Source organism: Peromyscus californicus, unplaced genomic scaffold, assembly GCF_007827085.1.
Source record: "Peromyscus californicus insignis strain IS unplaced genomic scaffold, ASM782708v3 Scaffold_15__1_contigs__length_86483966, whole genome shotgun sequence".
NCBI lineage: Eukaryota > Metazoa > Chordata > Mammalia > Rodentia > Cricetidae > Peromyscus > Peromyscus californicus.
Window position 1 is genome coordinate 20,234,584 of NW_026294447.1, and position 11,791 is coordinate 20,246,374.

General features: G+C 42.1%; 1 long non-coding RNA gene across 1 annotated transcript; it reads right to left on the reverse strand.

Annotated features, from left to right (window-relative positions):
* Positions 1–7,225: 7,225 nt before the first annotated feature.
* Positions 7,226–11,589, reverse strand: LOC128110471 (uncharacterized). The gene is made up of 2 exons (XR_008218216.1): positions 11,213–11,589; positions 7,226–11,083 (listed from the first exon to the last, which is right to left on the reverse strand). It is a non-coding gene; the product is annotated as an uncharacterized LOC128110471 (long non-coding RNA).
* Positions 11,590–11,791: the final 202 nt, after the last annotated feature.

Below are 11,791 nucleotides of genomic sequence, written 5' to 3' on the forward strand. Positions count from 1 at the left end.
TGATGTGAAGATGTGAACCTGGCAAGAAATGAGCCGGTCTTGCCTTCAATGGAAAAGCCCAGGTCCTAGATCATTCAGATGATTGTGTCTCATCAAGATCATTTAGATTCAATTTATTTGGCTCCTGTCAACACACATTTAATAGTTCCAAAAGTAGTTTATGCCAACCTCACCCCTCACTTCAGGACCCCGTGCTCTGTGTGTTCTTCCCACACTACTCATAGTCACTCTGATAACTCCACACCTGTACTGTTCTGCCATGGTGCAGGCTTGACTTAGCTCCATGTTTGGAAGTGCGTAAGTATAAAGAGAAATGCTGAGGGCTAATATTTTGTGTATGCCGTGCAAATTTATGTGTGACAAACCCATCAGGGACTTTAGGCAGGGGATGTGATAAAAATTCTCATCCCTTGAATCTACTAAAGCGGAAAAAAATACCAGAACGTGGCGAATAAGAGAAGCAGCAATAGTTAATTATCATGACACACAGCTCATCTGTAATTAATCCTTTTCTTCAGCAGGATTCTGCAACTGTAGCATAAAAAAAAAAGCAGGTCAGATGATGCTTTAATTAAGGCTGTGCAGTGTTGCTGCTTCTACAGCAACAAGAACTGTTTTTTGTCTATAGGTGTGTGTGAAGCACTACAAATATTTTCTTAACATCTTTACAGAGTGCTGTTTAAGCATCTTTGCTAGCATTATGTCTGCAGACAGACTGATTACAATTCAAAAGAGTTTTCAGTGCTCCTCACACCCATCATAGGAGCCACTAAAACAATCTAAATGCCATGCCAGTGGGAGGAGACACTCTCACCAAGGAGCTATCAGGGAAACATGAGGTGCTGCTGCAGTCGAGAATGCCATGCCTTGAAAATTGACAACTCGCTTACACAGCCTCCCAGCTCAGGGGCAAGGGCCTGCAGTGTAGGCTCACTTGACAAGATCTGACTGTGGTGAATCTCCTACTGTCCTTGGGAACTATTGATCCACAGTGGCAATAATCAGTGTTGGAACATATGTGGAGGGACGGTGACACAAGAATTCCTTTTTACAGGCATGCTCCTCTGTGTGCAATTCTTTTACAGATTATTACATGATGTAGGACTAGTGGAATGTCTGAGCTAGGTATCACAATTGAAAAAAAATAATCTGGCCTATAATACAAAAAATCATCGCCAATGCAGTTACCAAAGCTGAGTGCCCTGTGACAGACAGAGGGGCTCACCATGACCTGTGCTCCTGTCTTCTCTGGTACATTTGAATTCCCCAGACCCCTACGATTAGGTTCCCATGGCCTTTTCTTCAATGCTGAACCTAAAGGAAACCATACGTGTCACCTTGACGCTGAGAGTTTTCAGTGGTTATGTCTTCTCCATATTCTCTTTCCTCTTTATCAATCAGTTGAATTCAAAAGAATGGATGGTGTCATTTGAAGTTCTTTAAGACATAGGAAATCTGTAGAGAAAACCTCATCTACTCCACCAACTTGTGAGTTTTTGTCATACTACCTGGCCTATGCTGAGTGAAATATGCACTGTGCCACCTGCCTAGTCTTCCAGCTCTTGGGATTTGCAATATAAATTGATAAGGTACATGGATAAATAATGGGATTGGTGAGAGTTCTGTGTGAGAATGTCTTTGCAGCAATGCCTCTGTGCAGTGGCAAGCTAATTGTCTTGATCTTACAAGCCTTTGTGTTCCCCTTGCCCATGGTAAGCAATTTTGAACCACCCTAAGAAGTGACCAAGACCTGTTGTTAAGCAGCCCATTTCTAAATTGTGGAAAAAAGGTCTGCAACACTAACTTCAGTTCATTTAATGTTTTCTGTTCAGTTCATTTGCATGTTATCTGTTTAGTTGATTTGCATGTTGTATGTGCTGCTTTATCTAGAATTGTGAAGTGGTCCTTACTTGGAGAGCTCTAGAGATGTCCGCTGTCAGCCTTTTGCTCTATGTTGCCTATCAACAGTTGACAGTCATTCTTTATCTAAAGCAGGTATATCTGTAACTAGTAAAGCACTTGACAAACCGTGGGGTGGGGGAATTGGGAATCCTTTCGTAACTCTGTTGACTGTATCCTAGGCACAGAGAAAATTTGCCTGATGTTTTCTCCCAAGAATAAAATTCCGTTCCCCTCTGTGTTCTCCTCTATGGTGTTAATAACTGACTCTCTGAGACTATGTGTCTGAGGCCCTCAATTTGACCCAATGTTTCTGAAATATATGAAGACCTTAGCTTTCTGGGGACACAGTGATGGAGTATGAGATACTGGAATGAAGACAAGAATGAGGATTAGATGTTAAAGTCTTGAGTTCTCTTTTTTTATGCTATATCCCCCCAAAATTGAAACTCATCAAAAGTAACTCTTGGCAGATCATTTCCTTATTCACACTTCTCAACAGTGAATAGGTGGTCACCTTAATTCCCTTGCTCTCCTTCAATGGCAATTAGATCTATGGAATATAGAACTGACAATCAGGCATTTTCTATCATTTGCTCAGTCCTTGTCATGAAAAGGGAGCTCACCCTCAGAGATCAGTGGAGATGCAGAAAGCCGGAGTCCTCTCTACCTATTGGTAGAGGTTGGCAAAGGCATATATGGCATGTACAGCAGCTAAATTTTCCATGGGAAGGCAACAAAGATATGTTTATAAGATTCACTTCCTTTTCTTAGAAAATGAAGCCTTTTTACCATCCATCCCATTGTTGGTTTGTTGTCTGCTTACCATGCAGAGACCACCAAAATTCTGTGACTTTCCTGAGCTCTAAAACCCCATCAGAATAGATTCGAACAGTAATAGTCTTGAGATGTAAAAGCCAGAGGAGAAAGCTCTGCTATTGGTGTTAAACCGGTTTAGGCCCTGGAAATTAGTATTAATTGAGCTTTCTTTATGTGAATGGCGACAATGCTTTGGAAAGCCCACATTTCGGCCATGCCATAACTTACGCAAAATATGCCCACAGTGCTCATACTATTGTTGGTAAACAGACACAACATTGCAGCAGTTTCTATAGCTCAAGGACTAGCTCATGGAGATCCATTGTTCAGAAAGCGTGCTGATAGTGGCACTTGGAATGAAAATGTTAGAAATACCTTCTTGGTTCTCATTATGGCCAGAGGCCAGTTGAGCAGTGACGGTCCACTTCTAACACATAGCTCTTCCAAGCCCCTTTTCTCATTCCTCTCCCAACTCTCCAATTGTAGCAGGGAAAGAAGAAGGAAAAGGAGACAGTGTGGAGGGGGAAAAGAAGAAAAAAAGAAGGAAGGAAGGAAGAGGGAAAGGAAGGAAAAGAAGGAAGAAGAGAGGGATGAGAGCATAAGTAGGTGAAGGCATGTATTCTATGTAGCTGGGCAGCTGCAGCACTCATAATTTATATTTTATTCCTAACTCTTACGTAGAATAATATTGGCTTTTATATACATAAGTGATAAGGTTCTCTCCTGAAATCCTTGCAAACAGTAATAAGGAATGCATGTGTAATTGAAAACCAGGTAATTCAGAAATCATTCCAGGAAATGATTTCTCTGATTCTCCAAGAGTGGACCACAAGAACAGACTTTTCTTTTATATATCCCGTGCATAGTCTAGTGTGAGAGCATGGTGCTGTAAAGTAGACCAGGAAAGAGAATCAAATGTAATAATCCATATACTCTTGTAGAGAAGACTTACACTTTAGATAAGATCACCAATTCATTTATAAACCAATAAACTTTTCACTATAGAAAATACTAAGGAAAAGTTATGGCATAAACCCTATACAATAGAAATGACTGTGTGTTTTAAGAAATGGTATTGACAAAGAATAAAATTTTCTTTAAAAAAATTTTTAAAGAATTCTAATGGCAGTCAAAACTCACAAAATTAAGATAGTCTATAAAACCTGAACCCTTTCCAGGGTCACATGCTGTCTTATATGTGCCATAATTTTCTACCCACATTTGAGTTGCCATATAGAACTAGACAGAAGATCCCATTAACTGAAGACACATATTCCCAGCTTTCCTTTGGCCCACCGCAGACACTTGGGAATGCCAATGGTGTAAGTTGTAACTCTCCTATATCTATGCAACAACAATGTTCTCATTGACTCTCCTAAGCTATGAAATGTAAGAGTCTCTATCCACACATACATGCACATATGCTCAGACACTTTGTTACTGTTGCCTCCCACCTCATACTACATACACACAAACGCACTCAGTCTTTTCATTTCCGTTCTTCTTCCTAAACAGTTGAACCTCAGAGATACTATCAAACACAGCGCTGGTTCTTTGGCAATTGAAGGAGTTAGGCTGTTACTTCAAACAGTTCTAGTGCTTTAAGTATGCTCTCCATAATAGGATCCAAAGGCCTATTAATTTTGTAGATGTGATGTACACAAAGAAACTGTCAAGTAGCCCAAACATAAACATGATCCAACATACAGGTAAGCATCACAAAGGCCAGAGGAGCCTAGCACTTGACCACAAGACCTACACTCACTCACACTCTGTGTTGCTGTGTTCTCTCATGGGGCATAGGACCCATGAAATGGAGTGTTTCACTGAGCCTTTGGCAGGCAAACTGTGAGTCAATAGAAAGACCCATCCTGGAAGGTAAGGCAACTGGAGCCATGGACCACTTATACTGACTGGGCCCTGTGTTTCAAATTCCTGGTCTTTCTGCTAGGACAGAGACTGAGATGGGAATTGAGAACTGAGAGTGGGGGCCTTATGCTGTCTTTTCTATCACCCCACAAAAACGGAAAACAATAACGATGTGATCCTGCTTTCTTTGGACTTCCCATCCTTTGATTTCTTGTCTCAACATTTTTCCCTCATTTATAAAAACAGACACTAAAGGAAGTGTGAGGTGCAAGCATAGTCTTCTTGCAGTGTAATTAATTGGCACTGTCAGGCTTGATCTCACTTATTCTATGAGAGACTTCCTTCCCTCTCCTGAGGGCAGGTACACACACACACACACACACACACACACACACACACACACACACACACACACTTCTGCCCCCGGGAGCTTATTTGCAGAGACATGTTGTCACCTGTTGCGATTTGAGACTTAAGTGGTCCTTGATGCTGAAGGGGGACTTTTGGAAGCTGGGAAGAGACCACGTGTTCACTGCCTGCTCTAGACAGGCTGTGGACTGTGGCGCTCCAGCAGGGAGCTCAAACCTGTGCCTGGTTCTCTCATCTCTTAGGATCAGTCTTGAGAAATAGGAAAGCATTTCCATATTCTTAAGGCACCGGTAAAGGCTTAAAAGGAATTTTGAACCATTCCTCTGAGTATATAATGCTAATACAGGAAGGGAAATTTTTAAATTTTCTCAAAGCAGATTCTTTTTTCCTTTTAGTAAGAATTTCCTGATTGTTATAGACTGGAACTTGATTTTTATAGACTAGGACTTCTTCCTACTCCTGAGTCATGAGCCTTCTCCTTCTGCTTACCTGTTTATTCTCTATAATGATCTAGCAGGGTAGTATTACAACACTGGGTGAATGTAAGCAACTTAATGAATTACTCTTTGCTATTTACGTATGATGTCCCTTTCAGGCAGTAGCCATTTCTGAGTACTTTCCTGGAAACAATACTTTATTTGCAGGGGCAGGACGGAGGAGAGATGCTTCGCAGGGCTGCAGGCAGCAGGTGGAAGGCTAGCGTTTGTTTTGCTCATGTGTAAGCCAGGTGTGAACTTACAGACACAGAAGTCAGGAGAAGATCTGTATCAGTCTCTCTGCTGAGTGCTTGTTTTTAAAAGCACTGAGTGTATAAATTACTCTTGCTGTATGCTAAGTTGGGGGAAATCAACCTCTTGTTCTATTGTCTTTGAATCTGAGTTATACCACAGGGTTTGTGTTTAGTTTCTGGATTCTACAAAGTCTGCGCCTGGCATTTTTTCCCTATAGCAATATGATCCAATTTGGACAGTGGTTGTCTACAAGTGGCCCTTTGTGACCAGCTAAAGAAGAGGTGGACCCATATCACTAAAATAGGCAACCCTCTGAAAATAAAGCAACACAGCTTCTTTGTTGCCTTTGAATGACCGATAGATTGCATCTCCATGCCACAACTCATGCCCAGATGCCTGTAGATGGGCCTGATCTAGAGTGTGCCACCACAGAAGGCACAATCACAAAGAATTTACAGATTTAGATGCTTCTGTTACAAGAACCCAGTATCCTGATATGAGAAAATGATAAGCACTACCCTCCCAGATGTGATACTCTGCCTGGGAAGCTTGTTTACAAGGGACAAAAGAGTAACATCTAAACACACAAGCTGGTGTAGCTAGAGTTTTCTCCAATCCTGTCCAGCCCCATGGACCCCACAGCTGCTTATAAAATAATCACTCAGAAGCTCATATTTATTAAACTGCTCAGCCATTAGCTCAGGCCTACCACTGTCTAGCTCTTACACTTAAACTCAGCCTATTTCTGTTCATCTATATGTTGCCACATGTTCCGTGACTTTATCTGCTGCCTTTACATGCTGCTCCCTGGACGGCAGGCTGGCGTTTCCTCCCCCCAGCCTTCCACTTCCCAGACTTCTCTTTTCTCTTTGTCCCGCCTATACTTCCTGCCTGGCTACTGGCCAATCAGTGTTTTATTTATCAGTCAATCATCCACAGCAAGCTGGCCTGTGTGGCAATGGACTATAAGGCTACAGATACTGTGAGGGCCAATTGGGGACAACTTTGTACACTATGATGTGAGGAAAGTTCTGATTAAAAGCTTGAAAAGTGGTGGACGAAATGAAGCCAATAGATGAGAAGAATGCTTTCACTCAGGTCGTTCACTCATCAAATAAATGGGATGTCTTTACCCTCCCAGGAAGAGTCTGCAAGGTGATGAGGGTTTTGCATGAAGAGAAACATTGAAAAGCAAGAGTGCCAACAAAAGAATCGAGACTTATTTATGTAAAGTCAATAAATGAGATACTTTCCTTCACCAGAAAAAAACAAACTGTAACCCCCATTTAGAAAAAAGAACGCTGTTGAAAAAGACCAGTTGTCTTATTTGTAAACAAGCAATTAAGCAAAAATAAACCCAGGAAGATTTTCTTTTCTTTCGTAGCACTTTTCTTATTCCAAAGTTAGTGGAGTGCTAGATTTCTAAACTTTGTTTACTAAATAATCACACAGTGCTTGAATTCAAATGTTTTTAACCTAGATTTTTGAGACTTAGACGTCTTCACATAAAAGCCAAGAACAGAATACAGTACAGAGCATTTTCCTTATTACAGTTATTTAATTTATTTATGTGTGGGAATCAGAAGACAACTTTCAGGTGTAAGTCTGTCACCATATGGCTTCCAGCAATCCAACTTGGGTCATCAGGCTTGGCAGCAAGTACCCTTCACTCTGAGTCATCTCATCTGCTCAGTGTTTTGTTTGTAGATACATAACATCATGGGACAAGTTTAAAACTTGGAGCCAACAACTAGTTCACATCCCATGGGTATATTGACTATAATCTTAAGCATGTGACTAATTATCTGTCAACTTCAGTTCTTTGCTTGTAGAAAAGAAAATGCAAAATGCAGAGTTATCATGAGAACCAAATAGTGAAAATGTCTTGTGTACCAATGACACTGGACCAACCGTTTACAAGCAGTATCATTATTGTCTTTATAGTAGAGGAGATGTTGTCTGGTGTTTGAGGGCTCATTTTGTTTTTAATTTTTCTCTTTTTCATTATTCACTATCATGTGCTTGGCATACAGTAAAAGACAAAAGTTTGTTGAATGGAAGAACGAATACAAAGATTTTGCTTTGATCAGCATGATAGGATTTTGACTATGAATTGCTTAGCTAAGGAGAGTGAGGGAGAGCCCCTGTGGCTAAGTACAGTCTGCTATGCATGGCTTTGGAAATGTTTGGGCTTTGCGTCTTGGTAGATTGTCAAATGAGCCTTGCTGAAGCAAGCTTAGTGTCTCAGACAGCAGCTTGTTCTGATCAAGAAAATGCACAGCCAAATATGGCAGCATGCATCAAACCTAGCCCTCTAGACTAGGATGTGCGTAGGCTTAAGGGGTCACTTTCTAAATAGTAGATAAGAGCGTGAAAAGTATGACATGTGCCTCTTCCAGGCAAATTAACGTAACATGCTCACACTTTCACCTTCCCACCAAATCATAAGCTGGGAATTACAGAGTGCTTTCTTCCTAGATTCAATGCATCCAGACGTTCAGACATACCATACCCCTCACTTCCCTAAAATTTTCACCTCTGTGTAGTGCACACAGACAGATGGACATATCAACAACAACCCTGAAGGAAGCTGCAGCCACCCGGCATGTACATTTTGCAGTTCCTTCGGCCTGTTTCCCATCCTGCCCATCCCCTATACAAATCAGGTTTGAATGCCCAAGCTTGTCACCTGGTACACAAAAATGCAGTCTAACACTGTGTTTATTAGCAAAGCCTCTCCCTTATGTTTAATTTATTGTTACAGTTTTTAAATGTACAAACAGTTATACCAGTTTTATACACAAAACCACAGGTACCGTTTTGTATCTGTCAAAATTCCAGCAGCCTGTGGCGAGAGACTATCGAATAGATGTCCTGTGCTGCCACCTAGTGCTTTTGTTAAGACATGGCCTTGTTCACGCCTCTGGAAACTGGGAAACAAAGGCACCTCGAGGCACGCACAAATCCTGGGATAGCCACTCAAAAGCATTATCAAACAGACGCACTTAGGATACTTGGACCATATTCCCTGCAACCACACCACCTAGCTTGTTTTCACACAATGGCAGCTTACATCCCTGCTCTTCACTGGCAACACTTGGGCCTTCTACCCTGGGGACACCTGGTTTAAATCCAAACTCACTGGGCAGGCAAACCGCTCTCAGTTCTGAACCTCTTTCTCCAGCTCCCATCTGGCCAAGGTTTCCTTGGCAAGTGTCTCCTCCTGGAGGGACAGTTTGATCTGAATGTCTGGCCTATTACTTCAATGTGGGTAGGAGTTATAAAGGAGTCAAACAGCTTTAAAAAAAAATCATTATCTTTAAAATCGACTAAAACAGCAGCCATTTTCTTTGCAGCAGCCAAAAGTGAAGCTTCTGGATTTTCTTTCTCCTCAGCACACAGGGCATGTGCCACAAGTTAGACCCAAGGCCTGCCTCTGCGCCTCGCCCCTGGTCTCTTCCTGACTCTCCAAAGAGCCATTCTTCTCCCCAATTAATAAATTAGCATGTTGCTGTTACACAAACAGTATTCTTAAAAGTACTATATTAGGCGCTGCTTAGTGGGTGGATAAAGGAAAAGAAAATAGCCTTTCAGTGTGTCTGTGGATTGCCACCTCCTGTCTCTTAGTCTACAGGCCCTCTCCTTCCCAGACCGTGACCCTCTTAGGCTCACTGACCCTTTCTTCTCTTTCTCGACCTATATCCATGTCTATTCTTGTAGAATACACGCACTTCACTTAACCTCTTGCATAACCCCTCATCCCAGCAAATCTCTCTTCTTCCATATTGTACCCCAATGCAATGAGCTCACCAAGCCCTTATGCTATTGTCTAAATATGCAAATGAGAGCCAGCCCTTTTCCTAAGGCCCGGGAACTGTGTGCCACGGCTGGGCACAGCTTCTGAGCCTGATTTCTGACAGGAAAGTTACCCTGGGAGAGCTCCAAGCTTCTTTCAGCCTCAGCTGTGTCTTTCTCAAACAGCATTCTGGTAAGGAGGTTCAGCCTCTCCTCTCTGGCAAATCCCCTTTCCCTTCCGGAATTCACTGCCATATCATGGCTCCATGACTGAATCTCTCTCTATTTGTTTATTCTATTTGTCAAACACCCATTGTTTTCCACCTTTTTGTGGTTTTTTTTTTTACGTGAACTTCATCTAAATTTGAATTTTGTCCATCCATATGTTTAACTGTATAAATACGTTCACCCACCCCTCCTTGGGACTAATACAGGCTTTTTGACGGTGGTGACAGCAATAGTGATGGGATGAGTGGTTCATATGCTGCCCCTTCTTCAAAAGCATGTCCTAAGTCATCTATTTCTACTGGGGTTTTTCTAACCACTTTCCAAGTCCGCACCACATTCATCTTCTCAGCAAGACGGTGGTGGTACCCATATTCGTGAATCTCATCCCCTGAACGGTACCTTGCTCAGTCTGTCCACTGCTATCAGAAGCAACAGCAGTCTGAAATTTCAATGACGTGCAGCTACTTAAACTCCCTGGGTTCATACTTATTTAACGCCCCCAATCTTTTTCTACATCTGTAGCCAGTGAAAAAATCTGTTTACATTCATTTAAGTCCTTATTGCCTTACACAGGGATTACAAAGATCTTTCCATGGCAGAACCTTTGGCTTCTAATTCAACTTTTATACCCATTCATTTCAGAAAGAAACTTGGCTAGTCTTTCAGCTCCTTTGCTCTCATGTAACTCACCTGTAAAAAGCCACAAACACATCTAGACTCTCACTATATTATTTGTATCATTTCTATGTGAGTGTGTGGTTATAGTTTCTACACTAGACACTACTCCAACTCCATCCATTCTCTCCTACTTGTTCTCTGAGCATGCCCCACATTCTAGTCAAGTCCATCTTCCTGACATTCCCTGTACAGAAATATTTTGCACACAGCATTTCTTGCCCCCCAAATTCTCATTCACACTATCTGAAAACTAAGTCTTACTAACATCTCAAAATGCACATACAGGGAGCAAAGACAAGACACAGCTGATAAAGTGTTTTCTAGGAAAGCATGAGGAGCTGAGTTCAGATCCCTACACTCACATAAAAGGCCAGGCACTATGGCATCCACCTGTCGTTCCAGAGACAGGGAGATGGAAACAGGAGAATGTGGCCATATAGTCTAGCCAATAGGTGAGCTCCAGGTTCATTCTAGCCAATGGGTGAGCTCTAGATTCAGTCTAGCCAATGGGTGAGCTCCAGGTTCAGTCTAGTCAATGAGTGAGCTCTAGATTCAGTCTAGCCAATGGGTGAGCTCCAGGTTCAGTCTAGCCAATGGGTGAGCTCCAGGTTCAGTCTAGCCAGTGGGTGAGCTCCAGGTTCAGTCTAGCCAATGGGTGAGCTCCAGGTTCAGTGATGATCCTTAAGGTGGAGAAGCTGTTGAGGAAAATACCTTATGTCAAACTCTGGCCTTCACATGCACACACACACACACACACACACACACACACACACACACACACACACAAACACACAAACACACACACACACAAGAAACTTACATACCTGAAAACAAATTTAAGATGGATCACACCCGAGCCTGCCGTCCCTCTCTGAGATCTTCCTTTCTCCTCTCATTTTCCTGGCAAATGCCAGGAGATTTCCAACAGGCCATTGTTTGACAGCTAGCTTGCTCCAGTAGCTGCTCCATGTCTCCTGGCGCAGGTACATGGTGTTATGCCTTACCAGGGCAGCCAAGTGGTATCTGACTTGTGTATCTCGGTGCTGAGGCAGGATGCTCATGCCATTGCAGCCTGCTTGGGTAGTATCCGGAAACAGTATTCCTCCAACATGTCCTAGGTGACCTATGAAGATGAGGTAAGAGAGTAGTCCAAGAAGACTTTTCGAGCACTGTGATTTGATGCATCCATTTACACGATCATTTTAACAGTATTTACTTTACACCAAGCTGGTAGTATTGATGTATCAAATCACTTTTTCTTTGTTAAACCATTACCAATTAACACAGAATCACTATCTCTGAGTGGCCTCTTCGCTCTCATCATGATGCATATTTTAAGCTCTCAATGTCCATTGGCAAGCAAGAGGCTAAAATATTGAGAATAAAGTCAAAGCCATGTTTCT